General features: G+C 34.5%; 2 long non-coding RNA genes across 2 annotated transcripts; both read left to right on the top strand.

Annotated features, from left to right (window-relative positions):
- The first annotated feature begins 348 nt into the window (after nt 1-348).
- LOC110724945 lies at nt 349-1,201 on the top strand. The gene is made up of 2 exons (XR_002512088.1): nt 349-657; nt 853-1,201. It is a non-coding gene; the product is annotated as an uncharacterized LOC110724945 (long non-coding RNA).
- Nucleotides 1,202-7,999: 6,798 nt separating this feature from the next.
- LOC110724944 lies at nt 8,000-9,197 on the top strand. The gene is made up of 2 exons (XR_002512087.1): nt 8,000-8,374; nt 8,999-9,197. It is a non-coding gene; the product is annotated as an uncharacterized LOC110724944 (long non-coding RNA).
- Nucleotides 9,198-22,646: the final 13,449 nt, after the last annotated feature.

Below are 22,646 nucleotides of genomic sequence, written 5' to 3'. Positions count from 1 at the left end.
TCATCAGGTGTATGTGGACACTACTTCTTGCTTACGGTTATGGCATGTGACATGGGTAGATTACTTCTCTAGGCCTCCTGGCCTCCTCCATGCCAAATCGAGTCAGTACCTTATCAATATAAGTACTCACTACTACAAAAATGGGATAAGGAACCACATCTAACTCACCATTAAAAATACTTCTTAGGTTTCTTAGATTAAAGAACCATATATTTGAGAAATGTGGTTTTTTAGAAAAACTATAAGATACCACACAATAGAGATGTATGGTTTCTTAGATATAATAAAGAATTAATAAGATCAAAGACACCATACATTATAGACATATGGTCTCTTAATATGGTGGTAGGTGTATATATACGTGGGTGGGTAGTATAATTTTTATTTTATTTTTCTTTATTGTTTTAAGGGGTTCCTTCTTCTCCTTCACTAAAACCCTCGTTATCAACGCCTAATGTTTAAACTGTTCATTTGCTTCCCCTCATAGTCTCATTTCTATAATTTTATTTTTGTAGATCTAACTCCTTGCTCTTATAATTTTTCTAAAATCTCAAGGATACAAACTTATGAAGGATTATTAATCGAGAGACGACCTTGAAAACTTATTTTCTTTATAGCGAATTAGCGGTTTTCAGATCTGCTTCTTTGATGAACTCGGTGAGTTTTATTTCTCGGTTTTCAAAAATTTCTATTACTTTGCTTCGTAGTAGTATAGATCTTGCTACTTGATATTTGCTTTTATTATATATTAATAAAACAAAATTGAAGGTATGGAGAATCATTGTTGTTTTTACTATTGATCTGAATTAATTTTGTAGATCTATTGTTGATTTAGTTTTCTATTTATTTCAGATGTTAAATGATAGAAATTGGCAAATTTGGATGAGCTTGATGACAAAGTATATATAAAGGAGGGGTTGTGGTATGATGATGACGGAAGCTAAAGACGGTGTCATTGTGTCAGCCATTTTCATATTGAGTTCATCTTCAAGAAAAATAAAAAACAGATCTAAGTTTTGTTATCATTTTGCTTGATGTTATTAGTTTATAATTTATTTACTGGTATATTTTTTGATGAGGGAGTTACAATACATTTATATAATTAGTTTGTATTCTAGGCTTCTAGCTTTGAGCATTGAAAGTAACGACGATAAAGAATCTTGAATATCAAATCTCATTCAATGGAATTTTTTATTTTTCACATCTCAAAATTACATTTAATATTGATTATGTTTGATTTGAACTTAAAAACGTATATGGTATTATAAATGTAAAATATTACAATGTACAGTATTATAAATGTAAAACTACGTACATACAAAGGAAGTCTAAGAAACCATAGTTGTAACAACTTTGGTATCCTATTCTTTATCAAAGATACCATACTTCAAACAAAACAAGTTTCTTATTCTTCTATATGAAGTACCATAATTGAGACCTAAGAAACCATATATCTTTGAACTATGGTTTCTATGTTTGATCTAAGAAACCAAACTAAAATTATGGTTTCTTATGCTAAGAGACCACTGAGATACAAACCATACTATTTGTGGTCTCTTAAGCCTATTTAGTATGGTTTCTTAGCCATTTTTTTGTAGTAGTGACTTTGGCTAAATCCAATCATCCTTGTCGATCTATTGCTACAAATCTTGACGCCTAATATGTACTGAGCCTCTCCTAAGTCTTTCATTGAGAAACACTTTTCGAGCCAGGCCTTTACAGACTCTAACAACGGAATGTTGTTTCCAATGAGCAATATATAATCGACATATAAGACTAGGAAGGCAATGTCACTCCCACTGACCTTCTTGTAAACACAAGATTCATTTGGATTCTTGATAAAACTAAACTTACTGATGGCTTCATCGAATCGCAAATTCCAACTCCTGCTAGCTTGTTTTAGCCCATAAATGGACTATTTAAGCTTACAAACTTTCCCAGCATTGTTTTGGTCGACAAAACCTTTAGGTTGTGTCATATACACAGTTTCTTCCAAAATACAATTTAGGAAGGCGGTTTTGACGTCCATTTGGCATATTTCATAGTTGTAATATGCAGCAATCTTTAGGAGGATTTGAACAGATTTAAGCATTGCCACTGGAGAAAAGGTTTCAGCGTAATTAATACCGTGAACTTGTCTATAACCTTCTGCTACCAATCTGGCTTTGTAAATGAATACATTTCCATATTTGTCGGTTTTCAACTTAAAAATCCACTTACATCCGATAGGTGTGTAACCTTCGTGTAAGTCAACCAAGTCCCAGACTTGATTTTCAAACATGGAATCCATTTCAGTCTCATGGCTTCTTGCCATTTAGCAGAGTTGGTGCTTGTCATCGCTTGCTTATAGGTTGTCAGTTCATCTCCATCCATGATCAGGATGTCCTGATTCTCTGTTAATACTATACCAAGATATCTATCAAGTTGAGATCTCGTCCTCTGAGACCTACGTAGGGTAACGGACTGAGCATTTTTTTTGTCGGTTTGACTTTGCACATTTTGATCATTTTGAACTGCATCAACAGATGTTGTTTGAGCACTTTGACTGTCATTCTGATTTTGTTGCTCATCCTCTCGAACTTTGTCGAGTTTGATTTTCCTCCCACTTATCATTTTGGAAAGGTGCTCCTTCTCCAAAAAGACACCATCACAAGCAACAAAAACGTTGTTCTCCGATTTGTTATAGAAGTAATACCCTTTGGTTTCTTTTGGAGTATACCACAAAGTAAACCTTGTAAGATTTGGGATGAAGTTTGTTAGAGATCAATTTCTTGACATATGATTCCCATCCCCATATCTTTAGAAAAGACAACCTAGGAGGTTTCTTCGTCCATAACTCGTATGAAGTGCTTTCTACAGCTTTTGATGGAGCACGATTTAGTGTTAGTGCCGCAGTAAGAAGTGTGTGTCCCTAGAAAGAGATAAGAGGATCACTAAGACCCACTGTAGATCATACCAGGTCTAACAAGGTTCGATTTCTCCTTTTAGATACTCAGTTCCATTGTGGAGTTCTTGGAGGTGTCAATTCATAAAGTATACCCTTTTCTGTAAGATGGTCATCGAATTCTTCACTTAAGTATTCACCACCTCGATCCGATCAAAGGGCTTTGATTTTCTTGGCAAGCTGGTTTTCAACTTCACGCTGAAATTCTTTCAACTTTTCAAACAATTCAGATTTATGCGACATAAGGTAGGCATAGCCATATATACTATAGTCGTCTGTGAAGGTGATAAAATATCGATGTCTGTTTCTTGTGGCGGAGCTCATTGGTCCACATACATCGATGTGTATTAGACTTAATGAGTTTTGCCCTTTCTCCCAACTTGGAGAATGGCAGTTTAATCATCTTGCCTAATAAACATCCTTCGCAATTCTCAAACGATTCTAAATCGAAAGGATCAAGAACACCTTCCTGTAGAAGTTTATTGATGCGTTTGATGTTGATGTGGCCAAGACAACAATGCCACAAGTATGTCTAATTTGACTCCACGGTGTTAGCCGATTTGGCGGTATTATTCACATTATTAACTTGATTTTCTAAACAAAGCACATAAAGACCATTTTCTGAATGTGCAATACCATATAAAATATTATCGAGGTAAAACAAACATTCATTGTCCTTTACTCAAAATTCAAAACCTTTGGTGTCCAACGCCGAAATTGAAATGATGTTTTTGGTAACGTTGGGAACATAATAACAATTTTCAAGTTCCAAAACAAGCCTAGAGGGCAAAGACAAACTGGGAGTTCCTACGGATACGACTGCAATTCTGGCTCCATTGCCAACCTGAATTTCAACCTCTCCCTTCTCTAGCTTCCTAATGTTCCTTAGACCTTGAGAATTGGAACAAAGGTGTGAGCCACATCCGGTATATAATACCCATGATGTTGAGCTAGTGAAGTTTAAGTCTATGACGAATATACCTCATCTGAAAGCAACGGTTTTGTTCTTCTTATCTTCCTTGAACATGAGGCAATATCTCTTCCAATGTCCTTCTTCTTGCAATAGAAGCATTTGGAATCAGATTTAGAAGACGCTACCTTGTTCTCCTCGGTAGCTTTGGACATAGGCGATAAGGTCTTCTTTTTACCCTTCCCCTTAAAGCCTCTCTTCTTCTTGCCTGAGTATTTGAATGGTTTGCCCTTTCTTTAACCGATTTTTACAAGAAGTTTTAAACATAATTTTGATCATATTCTTAGCTTAGTTGAGAGCTGCTTTCTCTAGTTTTAGGGTTAGTTTAGGAGTAGATTTAGAGAGAGAAAGTGAGGAATTTCAATGGTGATTGAGATATTGAAGATTTAATGGTGACAATTGTGTTGAAGATCTTCTTTATAATCAATGAGCTTTTCTAATTCTATCTCGTTTTATTTCTTTGTTTAATATTCATGTTTGTTTGGATTGATTTTGATGTTTGATGCTTGATTAGTGTAGTTGTTCTTCATATATTGTTGATTCTTGACTTCATTAGTTGTTAATTGATTAGATAATGATGTTAGAGTAGTTGTTTGGCTAGGGATTGGGTAAAACTTGTATGATTGATTTATTATGCTTAATTTGGGAATTGTGTTGATTAATTGTTGAGATTAAAGCGATTAATGAAAATTGTGTATGTGTGTAATTCGATTAGGTCTTGAGAATTATGATAGATTGCATTGTGAGTCTACATTGATACGGACCATTGATTTGTAGCTCACAATTGTCGATTGAGCTTGGTTAGTGACGTTCCTAGTTACTGTCTCTCATAGTTGGCGCTAGTTAGACCTCCAGGAGATAGCTTATCGAGCTCTTTTGATTGCTCTTACCATTAGTCTTTGTAACCGTTTATTTGTATGTTGTTCTCGAGTTGCTACAATTGTCATGAGTACTTGTTGATCCCCATTCCCTAGTGCTTTATTCATTTGGTTCTTTGTTTGGTTAGTTGTTAGTATTACCTTTTATCCTTAGACTTCGACCTAGCTCAGGCGCATAATTAAGAGCGCTTGAACATTACCGTTCCTTTGGGTTCAACCCTTGACTTGCCTCTATACTTTGTATTTAGGTTTGTTAAGTGTTTAAAAATTTAGTTTAACCGAGGAAGGATTGGTCAACGACCTAGTCTTTTCCCCTCGTCAAAATGGCGTCGTTGCCAGGGAACGGTGTCTATGTTTGAGTGTTTTTGATTGCTTGATTCTAGGTCTTTGTATATACTTTCCTTTTATTTGACTTTTGCTTGTTTTGAAAGAAAAAGAAATGCAAAGTACCTCGTTTTCTCAATTTAAGAATGAGCCATTTTGGGTGTACTTTAATAGAATAGAGAACTTCATTAGTTACCATGGTTGTGATCTTTGGGAGGCTTGCAAGATTTTTTATCATGATTTTAATAAGAAAACTAGAGACATTATTGAAAGCATGTTTAGTGGTAGATTTCGAGCATTGTTAATCGACGATGCTTGGGACTTTTATGTATGGTTTGCTAAAGATACTTATGATCATGGTTATGGTTATTCAAATGTTTCTATTGATAATTGTGATGTTCCATGTTCCATGTATGATGAATCTTGCATGCCTACTTGTGCCCCCATCCCCCATTTTGATGATGTCACTCATATCTCTAATGTTGATCCTCGCATGCTTGTACATGATTCCTTTCCCCATGGTGCTCCTCAATTCTCTTCACCTTTCCAATCTATAGAATCTAGCTTTAAGTCTCCTCATGAGATGAGATATTTGGAGATTATGTGAAGCCAAATGGAAATGTTGAAAAAGTTGGAAGAGATTAATGAGGGCGTTCTTAGGAAGAATGAGGCGATGGAGAGTCACATTGTCATCAATGTTGAATGTAAATGAAGTTTCTACCACATTGATAGATATGGAAGAAGATGATGATGATTGTTTTGAAAGCTCCAAAGCATGTGAGGAGAATGTTAGAGAGCCTATGAGTGAGGAAAAGGGTGCAGAGATGGATGTTCTTAAAGAGAGTTTGCATTTTGAATATCCTTCCCAATTTGACTTTCATTCTATTGAGCCTTTAGATGGAGTTGAAGAGAAACTAAAATTGCTTCTGTTAATGTTGAGGAAATGGTAATTTAAGTTATGAAGGATAGGACATTGCAATTTTTTGGAGCGTGGAGAAGTTGTGAGGAAAGAGAGAGATGATGAGGATCCATGGGAGATTGGATGTTTGAGGGTGATGAGGACCAAGAGGCTTTGAGTGTTGAAAAACCAATTAGTGAGTCAATCCCCCCACCTACCTCCCTTGATTGTGATTTCATTACTCCGTTCCTAAATTTTGAAAACCAATCTTCTTCAACCCCATCTCTTTTGCATGATAACCATGGTTGCTTTGAGGGTAAGGCCTTGAGCTTAGATGATTTTGATGTAGATGAGGTTCAATATAAAAAGGTTGAGGAGGTAGAGCTTACTTTTGATGATTATGAAGATGAGAGTAAAGTGTTTGGTGAGTTTGAGTCTCCAACTCCTATCTCAAATCTTCAACCATTACCTTCCTCTTTCACCTTTGATGACCCCTTCTCTTCTTCATTTTCCACCATTGAAATGGATGAGGCCTTTTTAGAGGGAGATTGCACTTCTCATGTTTATCTTGAGCTACCTCCCAAGTTTGACCCTCAACCCTTTGATGAGCTTCCTTTGATTCTTGATGATGATTTGAAGCTTTTGATAGCTCATTTAGGGTGTGAAGTTTATGAGGAGGATGTGATTGAAAATGAACTTAATTTGAATGATGAGGAGTTGGAGGAAATCCCTTTGGATGTGAGTTCATTGGATGAGAGAGCTTGTGTTTCAATGGATAGTGGTGTAAGTGAACAACCAATTCCTGTTTCTTTACCTTACACCTCATTTTCAAGAAAGATTGATCTTGTTCCCTCCTATCCTATATCATTACCTTCTTTTCTCATATCCCCTCCTCTTAAAGAGCCTTTAGTCCCCCAAGGGCCTCATTTGATGACTTTTAAGGATGATGGTGGGACTTCCAACCAAAAATATTTTGTTGAGAAGAGTATGCCTTATTTTTTATCTTTTATTTCTCTTCCTTTTTCTTATATTCTTGTTTTTCCCTTCTCTCCTTCTACTTCTTGGCATACCTCTTCTCAACCCAATAGGCGTGCATTATGCTTGTTGCATGCCTTCATTTTGTTATGTGCATACTTACTTTCATATGAAATGTGTAGTAGTACATTTGACAAGCTCTTGCGTTCGTTGCAATACTATTTTACTAGAGCGGTCAAGCTTGGACCTTAAGCAAGCCTTTCTCGAGAAGTAACCCGTGTTTTATTGCTTTCATTTTCTTTTCTTTTTATAATATATTTTCTCTCATGGAAATGTTTGTGTGCCTTTTGCTAGGTACATGACATGATGATATACTTTGGTGCATTGGTTTGAATCAAGAATCAAGGAAGATTGACTCCTATTTTGTTAGCATATGGAAAGAAAGATTCAATTTTAAAGGAAAGTGGTTTTGAAAGGTTTAATTGGGTCATTTGCGGGTATTTACACCCACCTAACATCCGGTAATATCTTTCCTTGCTCTTTCTCTAATAGTTGATGCCTTGCTGGACATGTGTTGGTATTGTTGGTTTGATTTCTTTCTTTAACCATCCCATGGATTATTTGATTTATGTTTTGAGTGTATTGTCGCATTCAAGCTTTGGGGAGGGTATTCTATCATGTTTGGTGGATGTTGGTTCATATATGCCATGCACATTTGTATATGCAATTCCATCACTACACCAAAAACTAGATTAGATCGTAAAATATAGAACGGTTACCAAAGGTAGGCGTTCTCTAGAAGAATATAGAACGTGTTTATATAAGAGGCGTTACGTATGTTAATACATATGGAACGGTTAGCATAGTTAACCGTTCTCTATTTCTTTTAACTTAAATAATTAAAAAAATAATTAATTATTATATATGATATAGAACGGTCATCTTGACAACCGTTTTGTATTGTATTAATTAATTGTTTTTATAAAATTAGGAGGAAAAAATATACGGAGTAATTTATTTTCACTTTCACATTCACGTTGAATAACTTAAAAAAAACGGAAAAAAGTATTGTATTGTTAACCCTAGCAGGACTGCCGCTCCAATGCTCCATCCTCTTTCTTTTCACTTAATTTTTCAACCGTCGGTCTATTCTTTCACTCTCATCCCTCTCACAGATTTCCTTTTCTCTTCTCCTTAAATCCAATTTAGAGTTCCTTTCCTCCATGAATTTGACCCTAACTGATTGGTCATTAATAAGCAAAGAGAAGCTTAGACCTTAGAGATGCTTAACAATGGCGATCCACGGTTTATAATTATAAGCTTTTCATTTTGAACAATTTCAAAGCTATATCAACAAAACAAAGTCAATAAGATCCAATTTCAAGGTAAATCATTCCTCTTTTATTTCGTTTAATTTAGTTTCAATTTAGTTTTCAGGTCTTGCTATTATCGATGTATCCAAATTCTTATGATTTTGATTTTTATCGTTTGATTTTTCTTGATTCTTAATTAGATCTTAATTTTGATGTTATTTTGAAAATATATTTCTCACAATGTTAAAGTTATAAATTTTGCTTTGATTTTCTTTTTTCATTGTCTCTTGTTCGATTGGAAGAATATTTTAACAGTCCTTTGTCCAAGTATGCATTTTTTTTGTTGTTGATGTTTGGTTGATGGTGTTGAAGTTATGGCTCTTCTGTGTACAGTGAATTAAATTGGAGATTAGTGAACTTCTGGTAAATTGTGTTACTTCCATCCAATTTGGATGTTGCGGAATTGAAGGTTGGGTGTGATTATTTTCGCATGAATTTTTTATTTTATTTTCTAAGATTAGAGTTAATAATTATCTTAGGGTACGGCTCTTTTCATTAGTAGTATGATTGTTGTTACTCTGTAATGATTTTTTGTAGGGAGGTGGATGGTTTACTTCTGTCATGTCGGAGATTTGTTTAATTGCAGGACATGTCTTGTGAATTCGAAATTTACATGTTATTTTCATGTTAATGCAGATTATTCATAAAGAAGATCAAGTATTGCATACAAGTTTATGATTTGTTGTGGTCGATGAGCATCATTGAAAGAGATCCTTGTAGCACAAAATTTTATTTTTTTATTTGATATCTTGTTATTCCTTTTTCATTTGCAATTGAGTTGTATGAAAATATTATCAATTTTAATTATAAGTTTTGAGTACTTTGGTAGTTGGTATTTTTATTTGACTTCTACGTATTTACTTTGAGTAAGTTTTTCAATTTGAAATTAGCTGACTAATATATCTCGCAAATATTTTATTTTTTAATTTTTTTTATTAAAAAAAGGAGGAATAGAGAACTATTGGCATATCAAACTGTTCTCTTTGGTAAAGCAAAACAAAACGGTTAAGTAATATGACCGTTGTCTTTTCCTTCATTATTTTCTAATTTTAAGCAGGGAATAGAGGACGGTGATTACACACAAATGTTCTCTATAGTTGAGTATACAATACGCCTATTTGAACCGTTCTTTATACTTTACACATCGCTTAGCAGAAGAACGGTCCTGAGACATTCTATAAAGCCTATTTAAACCGTTCTCTAAACCATTTTTTGTAGTAGTGCATGATTCTTTATCTTGAAAAACTCCAAAAAGTTTTTTGTTTCTATCAAGGCAAATTTTCAATGTGTCTTTGTTTTGTTCTTGCTTTGGACATAATACTTTTGGACTTGTATAGTTGAATGCTTTTCTTCTTAAATGGTAACGGTGTGAATGGTTTGAGTGTATCTTTGGTTGATTTTAGGATAGAGTATGCTAAGGTAGTCCTTTAGAACTTTTAGGACCTTAAAGCCGGTTCTAATTGTTTTTGAATAAATACAATTGCTCCCTTTTGGTGAATTCGAAACTAATAGTGAGTTATTGCTACATCCATTTGAGGCTTCATTCTTTTCTAGCCTTCTCCATATTTTGCATGAGCGGCGCATGGATCCTTGACTATTGTATTCTTTATCTAGAATTTGAATTTCATCTCCCGAGATCACGACCGAGCCATTTAGAAAGGACAAATGCATCTTTTCAGGGTGGTAATTTTTCTTTTCTAAAAGAGTTTTCTATTTTTTTATGTTAGGTTTGCATTTGCCTACTTGCTAACCATTTGAGACATATACCCTTCTTTTCAAGCCATATCTTTATATTTTGAGCCTTTTGTTTCATTTTTGTTCCCATCATTGGTTTTTGTGAAGCATTTGGTCTCTTATATTGGAGTTTTGGTGGATGAGAATGATTGTTTGGTTCTTATAATGAAAGCAAGTTTGTGTTGTAAATATTTTGTGAATAAAAAGCAAATGCAAAGTTGAAAAAGTCGTCCATAGTTAAAAAGAGGCGAGGACACAAATAGTGAAAAATGAAAAAATAAAAAATGAGCAAAAGCAAAGCACATTCAAAAGCTTTTGCAAAAATTGAAAAAAGTGAAAAATGAGAAAATTTAAAAAATATTTTGTCGTAAGTTTATTTCTCCCTATTTTAAGCATTAAGGACAATGCTTTGTTCAATCTTGGGGGGAAGCGTTCTTACGCTTTTTGTACTTATGTTTGTGATTCTTGGCTTTGAATAAGCTTGGAGTGTTGTGTTTTTGTTTGGTGATTACTTGGTTTTGGTGTTGAGATTTGGCCAATCTTTGCTTCACGATTTAGGTATACTGCCAAATTTCAAATTTTAGCCTACCCTCACCCTTCTCGCCTTCACATTACAACCCTTTCCAAGACCTTTTGACCTTTGTGGTTGAGTCACAAGTCAGTGGAGGGAGATGTAGGTCAAGCTTATAGAGCGGCATGCAATAGTTGAGATGTCGAGAAACATCAAATCTATTTATTTTTCCGGTTCCTTCGAGGAACTATAAAGATGCTTGCTAAAAGAAAATTTGAAGCCAATTGGGAGAATGTGCTAAAAGTTTTTTGAGATGAAAGTTAATAGTCTTGATAGTTCTCTATACTTAGCATATCCTATGTTTCAATCAACCTTAGAAATCTTAGAACGTGCACTCCCTTACCTGTTTAGAAAGATTTTTTATTAACTTATGCTTGTACATTTGCAAAAAGTCCATTCATGAATATTTATTTTCTTTCCTTTTCTTTTCTTTTTTGCTTCTTCGTGCTTTGCCTTGTTTGTTTGTTTTGTGAGAGTTACGGGTCAATCTCTTAGGAAACCCTTACGAGAGAATTACTCGTCCTCTAGGGTGATCTAGGGCTTTAAATGGCTTGTCTTTAGTTGCTAAAATTGACCGTGATTCCTACGAAAGTGAGTTACTGCATCTTCTTGTCTCTTCTCTTCTTCTTTTGTTTGTTTGAATAAGCTAGTCATTATTTTTCCCTTGTTTTGGTTTTGCTCGAGGACGAGCAAAAGATAAGCTTGGGGGTATTTGATGGGTGTCGTAAATGGCACTCATTTGATGAGTATTTAGGTTGTTTTTACCATCTTTTCATAGCTTTCCTTCTTAATAAATGCTTAGTTTTATGCATTTGCTCTTTGTTTTACCTTTTCTCTCTTATTTTGTGGTTTTGTGCATTTCTATGGTTTTTCTTGGGTTTTCTCCTTTATGTCTCTTCTTTTTGTGGTTGTAGGTATTGTACGAGGTTTTAGTCTCGGTATTGATGATTTTCTAAGTTGGAAGAAGCTTGTGGAGTAGGCTTATAGCATTGAAAAAGCTCAAGATGCAAGGAAATGGATGCTCCAAGTTCTAGTTCTTGCGCTCTCGAGTCGTGCTCCCATGAAGAAGTGGTGTTGAACCCACCAAAAGAGCTCCTAGCTAAGTACTTCCCCTACCATCATGCATCATCCGGAGTTCGCGGGTTTATTATCGAACGCACGAAGCGGCGAAGAAGATGGAAGAAACCCAGAAAGGAGCATGCGCGCCACCCAGCAGAGCAGGCGCGCATAGCTCGAGCGCAGGCGTGCGCCTCTGCCCGTGCGGGCGCTCCTCCTCTGCTTTCCAGCTTCGATCGATCTATTTTCCACACCTCTATAAATACCTTTCTTTAATCGATTTTGCAAGAAATTTAGACATAATTTGGATCATATTCTTAGCTTAGTTGAGAGCTTCTCTCTCTAGTTTTAGGGTTAGTTTAGAAGTAGATTTAGAGAGAGAAAGTGAGAAATTTCAATGGTGATTGAGAGATTGAAGATTCAATGGTGACAATTGTGTTAAAGATCTTCTCTATTATCAATGAGCATTTTGAACTCTATCTCATTTTATTGCTTTATTTTAATATTCATGTTTGTTTGGATTGATTTTAATGCTTGATTAGTGTAGTTGTTCTTCATATATTGTTGATTCTTGATTTCCTAAGTTGTTAATTAATTAGATGATGATGTTAGAGTAGTTGTTTGGCTAGGTATTGGGTAAAACTTGTATGATTGATTGTGCTTAATTTAGGAATTATATTGATTAATTGTTGAGATTAAAGTGATTAATGGAAATTTTGCATGTGTGTAATTCGATTAGGCCTTGAGAATTATGCTAGATTACATTGTGAGTCTACATTGATGCGGACCATTGATTTGTAGCTCACAATTGTCAATTGAGCTTGGTTAGTGACGTTCCTAGTCAGTGTCACTCATAGTTGGCGCTAGTTAGACCTATAGGCAATAGATTGTCAAGATCTTTTGATTGCTCTTACCATTAGTCTTGCAACAATTGATTTTCATGTTGTTCCCGAGTTGCTAAAATTGTCATGATTACTTGTTGATACCTGTAGACACCTAAAAAAATGTCTCCCCAAAACCAAACTCGATGATGAACAACCTTTCATCGCTATTAATGGTCGGGTTGAGTATTTAATCTTGGAGTGCTTAAATCCATATTTCCATTTCATAAACCAACCCAACTTCTAGGCCATTTCCCCAAACCATAACTTATTTTCCTCTTTTCGTGCCTTTAAATCCAAAATAATTCATTTCGTGTCCTTTAAAATCATTCATTTCGTGTCTTTTTTATAAAAACATATAATCCAGTTTATTTTGGTCCATAATCTGGGTCCAATGGTTGAATAGTTGGATGGGTCTTTAAAATATCTTTCCAACGATATATTATAAGTCCAAATCTGAGTTATAACGAATAAGTTATGGCCAAAATATTAAACTGAGCCCAAACCGAACCTAAGCCAACCTTACCTACGACCCAATGATCATGTGGAGGGTCCAAATGATTTAATCCAATTACTAAACCAATTAGGATTAATTAGAAACTTCTATAAGTTTCTAAAAGATCCTAATTATCCTTTTTGAAAAGATAAGATTAAAGAGTTTGAAATTGAATAAAACTCCTTTTTTTAAAAGTCCTAATTTTATTCGAATTGAAAGACATTCAAAGATAGAAAGATATTATTTTCGTTCCCCATAGTTTTTATCCAAATTTATATGGTTGGATAGATCTTGAAATTATCTTTCCAATGATATATTATAATATCAATTCCGAGCTATAACGGAAAAGATATGAATAAAATGTCAAACTCTATCCAAAACTGACACCGTCTCACTATTTCGGACATAACTCTTATTATACAGAATATTTTAATCTGATTCAAATTGGTTTAGAAAGTAGACTTCAAGAGTTTTCCAACGACATATTATTTATCTTATTCCGATTTCTGGATCAAAAGATATAATAAAAACAAAAAACGCAAAAATTGTTGTCTATCGCAAGAGTTTTATCCGATTCGAATTCTTATCTTTTCTTGATTCTTAGACCCCTCTTTTTTCTCTATAAATAGAGGTAATATCTCCCCTTTTACAATCATCAACAAGCTTGATCATCAAATCCTTCTCTCTTTCTCTCTTTTACACCAAAAATCATTCTCTTCTCTCTCTCCCATATTCTAAGCCTTAAACATATATTCCTAATTACACCATTCTTCCCTTAAGCACTCCAAGGAGTCTATACTAAACTCGAGGTTCCGTCCTTAAACCAAGGCGTGAAAGGTATAAATAACTGAGGGTTTGGACCAAATCAAATCTATATTTATTTAATTTAATTTTCATTTGCTTTATATTTTTATTGAAGTTACTAACAGTTTATTCATGATGTAGCAATTTAAAGGAATGCGCAGAATGTGAGTAATTAATTAATTTAATTACTCTTATTTTATTTTAATATTGCTAGTATCATGATTAGTTTAATTTTATATTTGATTTGACTAACATTATTATTGTTGAATTGCTTCCAATATTAATGTTTGTTCTATTATTATTATGATCACTATATTGCATGTTTAAAGAGAATATGTAATTGAAAATCACGCATAATAAGATAATTTGGACAATCGGTTTAGGTTCCTTTTTAATCTTGTTATTAATTGAAGTGATCATTAATATTTTAGAATAATGTGTTGCATTAATATTAAACCAATTTAGTTTAATAATAGTTTGGAGCAAATTGAATCTTGTTTGTATGCCTTTGAGATCGCAGGAATGCTTTTCACTATAAGAATCGAGTAGAGGCCAATACGGGTGAATGTGTATCCATGACTTGCTTCGTACCATCATCCCCGATCCTCCTTTCGTGGTTCCGAACCATATAGAGTTAGTAAACTCATGGATTATGAATGGGGTGTAACCTTCACGGGTCAATCGTTGTTGCCTTTCGTTGTCCCTTTATCGTGGTTGCCTTTTATGATCCGTGAACGGTTTACAAGTTCCTTAAAAACTCGTTGGCGGCTCCCTACTTTTCTTTGTCCCTAATCGTAATGTCAATTCCCACTTCCTAGGATTGCCAAGCATATTCACCACATGCTTTTAACGTATGCGCACTTCGAACGACGCCTACAATACCCATTCCCTAGTCCTTTATTTGTTTGGTTCTTTGTTTGGTTAATTGTTAGTATTACCTTTTATCCTTAGACTTCGACCTAGCTTAAACGCATAATTGAGATGCATTTGGAGCAAGCTTATAGCATTAGGAAAGCTCAAGATGCAAGAAAGTGGATGCTCCAAATTCTAGCTCTTGTGCTCTCAAGCCACGCTCTCATGAAATCTCAGTGTTGAACCCACCGTCAAGTCCATTTGAATCTGAAACGTTTAGTGACTATCATGAAGACCTTGCGAGCACACACACAAAGTCTAATTAGCGAGCGCAGGAAGCAACGGAGCATTAAACAAACCCAAACGAGCGCGGGAGCACTTACCACGTGCGCGGGCGCGCAGGGCGTGCATGGCAAGTGCGCAGACGCACACCTTGCCCGCACAGGCGCGCCTTCCTATTTTCGGTTTTGCTCGATTTCGTTTTCGCGCCTCTTTTAAATACCTATTTTTATCCCGATTGTTGGAAGATGTTTTAGACACAATTTTGATCATAATTTTAGCTTAGTTGAGAGTTTCTCTCTCTAGTTTTAGGGTTAGTTTTGGGAATAGATTTAGAGATAGAAGTTTAGATATTTTATTGGGGATTTGAGAGATTGAAGATTCAAGGTGAAAATTGTATTGAAGATCTTCATAATCAATCAATGAGGATTTTTAACTCTATCTCATTTTATTGCTTTATTTAATTTCATGTTCGTTTGATTTAATTTTGATGTTTGATTCTTGATTAGTGTAATTGTTCTTCATAATTTGTCGATTCTTGATTTCTTTAGTTGCTTGTTGATTTGATAATGATTCTTGAGTAGTGGTTTTGCTAGGGATTCGGTGAAACTTGTGTGATTGACTGATTGTAATTATTTGGGAATTATGTTGATTGATTGTTCAGATAAAAGTGATTAATGTAAGTTTGCATGTGTGTAATTTGATTAGGCCTTGAAAATTATGCTAGATTACATTGTGATTTCTAATTACAATACCCATTGATTTAGGAATTGCAATTGTCGATTGATTTGGATTGTGATTCTCCTAGTTTGTTATTCGTAGAGACCACTAGCTTAACGATTAGGAGATAGCTTTTGACATTAGTCTTCACAACCATTGATTGCCATGTTTTTCCGAAGTTGTTGTAATTTTCATGATTACTTGTTGATCCCCATTCCCTAGTATTTCATTTGTTTGCTTCTTTGTTTAGTAGTTATTTAGTTTTACCTCTTTACCCTTGACTTCGACCTAGCTTAGGCATTGATTTGAAATACTTGAACATAACCGTTCCTTTGGGTTCGACCCTTAATTTACCTCTATACTTGTATTTAGGTTTGTTAAGTGATATAATTTTTTTTTTTGTCTTAGGGAGGAGTAGTCAACGACCTAGTTTTCCCCTCATCAAAATGGCCCTGTTACTGGGGAACGGTGTCTACGTTTGAGTGTTTTTTATTGCTTAAGTTTAGGTCTTTGTATATACTTTTCTTTTATTTGATTTTTTCTTGTTTTGAAAAAAAAGGGCATGTCTCTCATTTCCTCAATTTGACGATGAGCCTTTTTGTGAATATTTCAATAGACTTGAGGAATTAATTTATTATAATTGTTGTAGTCTTTGGAAAGCTTGTGAGATTTGTTATTTTGGTTTGAATGAGAAAACTAGGGATGAAGTTGAATGCATGCATAATGGTGAATTTAGAGCATTGTCAATCGATGATGCAAAGGATTTTTATGTTAGGTTTGCTTGGGATGTTTATAATAGGGGTAATCATGATTCTAATATTGATGTGCAATGTGTTGTTTCTTCAAATGTTAGCATGACTTCCCATGATTTGACACATGATCCCATTAGTGAACCTAGAACAAATTATTTCAACTCTATTTCCCCTTTTGTTCATGATGATGAGGTACATGCTCAAGTTGATGCTAATGGTGTGTTTAAATTTTCTATTATTTACCATGCCTTCTTGTAATGTGCTTCGTTCGCTTAATAACGAATGTCATGTGTTTGATTATTGTGCCCCTGTAGGGAATATTTCAAGCATCCCACACTTGAGCCCCACTGTGATCATATACTTAAGCATGGTGGCGTCCAAAGGGAAGGAAGCTAGAGTAAAAGAGTCACCAACAAGTTTTATGAACTTGTAAACCGTTCACAGGGTGAAGTTTACACCCCTTAACGATCCAGGAGATCTTTAACTCCAATAGGTCTGGAACCATGACTGGAAGTTCGGGGATGAAGTTACAAATCCAACCTAAAAGAGATTGAACTTGCCCTAAACATAGGTCTCTACTTTATTCTTCTCGTATTCATGTGCGCTTTCTGATTAACATGCAATCAATAGGTCAACCCTAAACCTGTTTATCTATGTTGGTTGAATATTAATGCACAAACAAATCTATTATTGGCTATCACTTGAATTATAATCATATTAGCCTAAACAAGATTATTAATTATCTTATTAAGCGTGATTACAAGTACAGATTCCCTTTAAACATGCATAAAAGGCGTGATCATGCAATAACAATAATAAACATCAAGTAACATAATAACAATCATCATCATAATAATAATATTCTCAATCTCAAAGCATAATAATATTAGCAAGATCCTAGGCATGATACTAACAATATTAATAACAAACCCTAGCATGTCACTAAACATTAAAGATCAATTAGCCCTAACATGATATTAGGAAAGAAATATGAAACATCATAATAAAAATACATGATATTAGAAATTTTAGTTATTACCCTAAACACATGATACTAGGAAGATCAAAACATCCTAACAAGATATTAGAAATCAACAAAATAATCTAAGCATGATTTCTATATCAGAAGATCAATAAAACAATTAAAGTACTTACTTCAATGTCTCGTACCTCTTTCTAATAACAAAATACACACGTTAGTAATTTCAAGGAAAAATATTAAAACAATAAATCTAATCAAAGAATTGTAATAAGGTTTGGGACCATGCAAACCCTCATAAATTATCAACCTTTTACCTCAGAAAATAGTCCGGAAATCGAAAGAAATGAGTTCGAGTCCCATTCAGAATAAAAGACCTCATGTCGCCAACAACAGGAATTAGCGCCAGGCGATAGGAGCAGCGTCAGACGACAGGTATTAGCGCCAGGCGACAGACTTGTCGTTTGGCGTTGGGACAGTTTTTTTTTTGCGGATTTTGTTTTTATCATATCTTTTGATCTAGAAGTCCAAATAAGTCATATAATATGTCATTGAAAAGCTCTTAAAGTATAATTTAAAACCAAATTAGAATCAGATTAAAACTTTTATAGATAAAAATATATGGCCGAAATAGTTGAGGGGTTCAATTTTGGATAGGGTTTTGTATTTCTTTCATATCTTTTTTGTTATAGCTCGGAATTAATAATATAATATATCATTGGAAATATAATTTCAAGATCTATCCAACCATATAAGATTTGGATAAAGATAATGAGGTACAAAAATAATATCTGACTGTCTTTGAACATCTTTAAATTCGAATAGAATTAGGACTTAAATAAGGAAAGTTTTATTCAATTTCAAATTCTTTGATTATATCTTTTCAAAAAGGATAATGAAGATCTTTTAGAAACTCATAGAATCTTCTAATAAATCCTAATTATTTTAGGAATAGGATTAAACCTTTGGACCCTCCACATGATCATTGGGCCGTATGAAAAATCTGGTTTGAGCCCAGTTTAGTATTTTGGCCATAACTTCCTCATTATTCATCGGAACTGGACTTATAATATATCGTTGGAAAAATATTTTCAAGCCCCATCCAACTACACTATTATTGGATCCATATCATGGACAAAACTAAACTAGATTGCACATTTTTCATAAATAGGGTAAGAAAAAAAATATTTTCAAAAATAGAAAGAAGAGATATTTTAATAAAAAAAACATCCTCATCACTAGACTCTTCACACTTTCACTTCATTCGATAATCAAATGACGTGAAAGGTATTCATCACTGGGTTTGGTTTTGGGGAGACGCAATTGGGTGTCTACAGCCCCTCACTCCCTAATGTGATGTAAATGCTCATGTTTATAATGTTGCTGATCCTACCCATGGTTGTGACTCTTCTTTTACACTTGATCCTCAAACCTCTTCACCTTTTAATCCTCCAAACTCTTATGATGAGTCTCTAATTCCATATAGCCAAATTGATGAATCTTTGAGGGAGTTGGAGATGAATCCTAATCTTAGGCCCTTGGATAGACAAATGATAGAAATTTTAAGGAGCCATTTGGAGATGCTTAGAGAGCGTGAGGATCTTTTTAATGAAGAATTGAAAAGAAAAGAAGAGTTGGAAAATCAATTGTCATCTTTAATGCTTGTTTTTGAAAAATCCCAATCTAATGTGTGTGTTGATGATGATGATGATAATTTTGAGCAACCAAAAGAGTGTGAGGATCCTATTTGTGAGCATTTGAGTGATTGTGAAGGAGTTGAGAATGAAAAGAGTGTTGATTTCAAAAACCCCAACCCTTATTTCCCATCTTGATGAGTTTCTTGTGCATGATTGTGATTCTTCTCTCCATGAGTATTTGGACTCATTTGAAGTTATGTCTAATGTGTTCATTGAGAGTCAAATGAAAACCCATAGCCTTTTCAATAAGTTCATTGAGGATGCTTCATAGGAGAGAGATGAGTTTGAAATGAATTTACATCCATTCATGCATAGCTTTGAGACTTTGGGCTTTAATGATGTTAAGGAAGTTGTTGTTCATAGTTGTAATGAAGAGGATTATGTAGTCTCTCTTGGAAGTTGGATCATGAGTTTTCTTCTTTTGAGGATTCTATGATTGATTTCATGCTCTTATTGGTGACGTGAGGCATGGTAGTGAGGAAGAGTTCATTTGTGAGACCATAGACCCTATTCCCTCTTCTCATGTCCCTTTTTCAAAGAAATTTAATCATATTCCCTACACTCCTATATCCCTCCTTTCCTTTGTTAATGAGCCTATTGGGGACCCCCTCTTCTATGATGATTTTCATGTCCCTCATTCACCCTCTATTGAGGAAAAGGGTGATTTTGCCACCCAAAAACATTTTGAGGAGAGTTTGTCTTCTTCTTCTTCTTATTTTGTTGAATTTGCTTCTGATTCTTTTTCCTTTTCTTGGCATCTCTCTCCTCACTTACGTGCACTATCCTTGTTGCACGTCCTCTTCCCCTAATTTGCCAACTTGTTATCTTATGAGATGTTGCGTTCGTTGCAATATTATTTACTAGAAGGGTCAATCTTGGACCTTAAAACAAGCCTTTCCCGGGAAGTAATCCATGTTTTATTGCTTTCATTTTCTTTTCTTTTCTTTTTACAATAGATTATTTCCCACGAAAATGTTTGTGTTCCTTTTGCTAGGTACATGACTTGATATATTTTGGTGCATTGGTTTTAATCAAAATTCAAGGAAGTGTTACTCCACATTTGCTAGCATATGGAAAGCAAGTTTTAATTCTAGAGGAAAGTGGTTTTGAAAGGTTTAATAGGGTCATTTGCGGGTAGTTACACCCACCTAAATCCGGTAAAAACTTTCCTTGCTCTTCCTCTAATGGTTGGTGACTTGTTGGACATATGTTGGTTTGTGTTGGTTTGATCTTTTTGTTTTCCCCCCAATGGATTATATGATTTATGATTTAAGTGTATTGTCTCATTCAAGCTTGGGGGAGGGTATTCTATCATGTTTGGTGGGATGTCAATTCATATATGCCATGATCAATTGAATATGCATTTCCATGTTCTTTATTTTGAAAAACTCCAAAAAGTTTTTTGTTTCTATCAAGGCAAATTTGCAATGTCTTTTGTTTTGTTCATGCTTTGGACATAATACTTTTGGACTTAGTTGAATGATTTTTTTCTTAAATGGTAACGAAGTGCACGGTTTGAGAGTATGTTTGGTTGATTCTAGGATAGAGTATGCTAAGGTAGTGTGTTTAGAAATTTTGGGACCTTGAAACCGGAATCTTTTTGTTTGTGGTAAGAAGGTGTTGCTTCTTATAGTAAATTTGAAACTAATAGTGAGTTATTGCTACAACCATGTGAGGTTTCATTTTTCTAGCCTTCTACATATTTTGCATGAGCGGCACATGGATCCTTTACTATTTCTTACTTTATCTAGACTTGACTCTTATCTCCCGAGATCGTGACCGAACCATTTAGGAAGGACAAAAGCATCTTTTTGGGGTGATAATTTTTCTTTTTCTAAGATAGATTTTATTCTTTGATTTGGGTTTACATTTGCCTACTTGCTTCTCATTTGAGTCATTAACCTTCTTTTCAAGCCATATCTTTATCTTTTGAGCCTTTTGTTTCATTCTTGGTTTTTGTGAAGCAATTGATCATTATCGTTGGAGATTATTGTGTGTGAGTTTGGTTACTTGATTCTCATGTTGAAAGAAAGTTTGTATTGTGAAAATTTTGTGAATAAAGGCAAATGCCAAGTTGAAAAATCCATCCATAGTTAAAAGAGGCGAGTATAATGACATAATATGAAAAATAGAAAAATGAAAAAATGAGAAAGAGAGAAGCACAAATAAATGCTTTGGCAAAAGTGATAAAAAATGAGAAAAATGAAAAGCTCAAAAATATTTTGATGTAAGTTTCTTTCTCCCTATTTTGCGCATTGAGGACAATGCTCCATTTAAGCTTGGGGGGAAGCATTCTTACGCTTTTTGTATATATGTTTGTGATTTTTGGCTTTAAATAAGCTTGGGGGTGTTGGTGTTTTTTTTTTTTTGGTGAATGCTTGATTATGGTGTTGAGGATTGACCACCCTTTGCTTCACAATTTAGGTATACCACCAAATTTCAAATTCTAGCCTACCTTCACCCTTTTTGCCCTTACATTATAACCCTTTTCAAAACCTTTTGACATTTTTGGTTGAGTCACAAGTCGGTGGAGGGAGATGTGAGTCAAGCCTATGGAGCGATTTGTATAGTCAAGATGTCAAGTAGCCCTAAAATGTCTTCTTTTCCAGTTCCTTCGAGGAATCATTAAAGTGCTCACTAGAGGTGGATTTGAAACTAGTAGGGAGATAACGGTAAGATCGTTTGGGTTGAAGGTGAATTGTGTCTTATTAGTTCTCTACGCTTAACATATTTTATGCTTCAATCAACCTTGGATATCTTGAAACGTGCACTCCCTTATTTTTTAAGAAAGAATGGCATTCATTTGTGCTTGTTCATTTGCAAAAGTTCATTCATGAACATTTATTTTATTTTCTTTTAATTTCTTTTTTATGCTTTGCCTTGTTTGTTTGGTTTGAGAGAGTTGGGTTAACCTTTTAGGAAACCCTTACGAGACCTCACTAGTCCTCATTGGCAACTTTGGGGTTCTAAGGGTTTATTGTAGCTAAAAACAACCGTGATTCCTACGAAAGTGAGTTAATGTTTAATCTTGTCTCTTCTCTTCTTCTTTTGTTTGTTTGAATAAGGTCATCAATTTTCCCTCACTTGTTTTTATTTTGCTCGAGGACGAGCAAAAGTTAAGTTCGGAAGTATTTGATGAGTGACATTTATGGCACTCATTTGACGAGTATTTAGGTTATTTTTATATTCTTTTCATAGCTTTATTTCTTAATAAATGCTTAGTTTAATGCATTTTCTCCTCAGTTTCCCTTTTCTCTCTTATTTTGTCTTTTCATGTTTTTTCTAGTGTTTTCTCCTTTATTTCTCCTCTATTTTGTGGTTGTAGATATTATACAAGGTTCGGGTCTTGATATTGGTGGTTTTCTAAGTTTGAAGATGCATTTGGAGCAAGCTTATAACATAGGGAAAGCTCAAGATGCAGGAAAGTGGATGCTCCAAGTTCTAGCTCTTGAGCTCTCGCCAC

This window comes from Chenopodium quinoa, unplaced genomic scaffold (assembly GCF_001683475.1).
Source record: "Chenopodium quinoa cultivar QQ74 unplaced genomic scaffold, ASM168347v1, whole genome shotgun sequence".
NCBI classification, from domain to species: Eukaryota; Viridiplantae; Streptophyta; class Magnoliopsida; order Caryophyllales; family Amaranthaceae; genus Chenopodium; species Chenopodium quinoa.
This window is presented reverse-complemented; position numbering and strand designations above follow the sequence as displayed.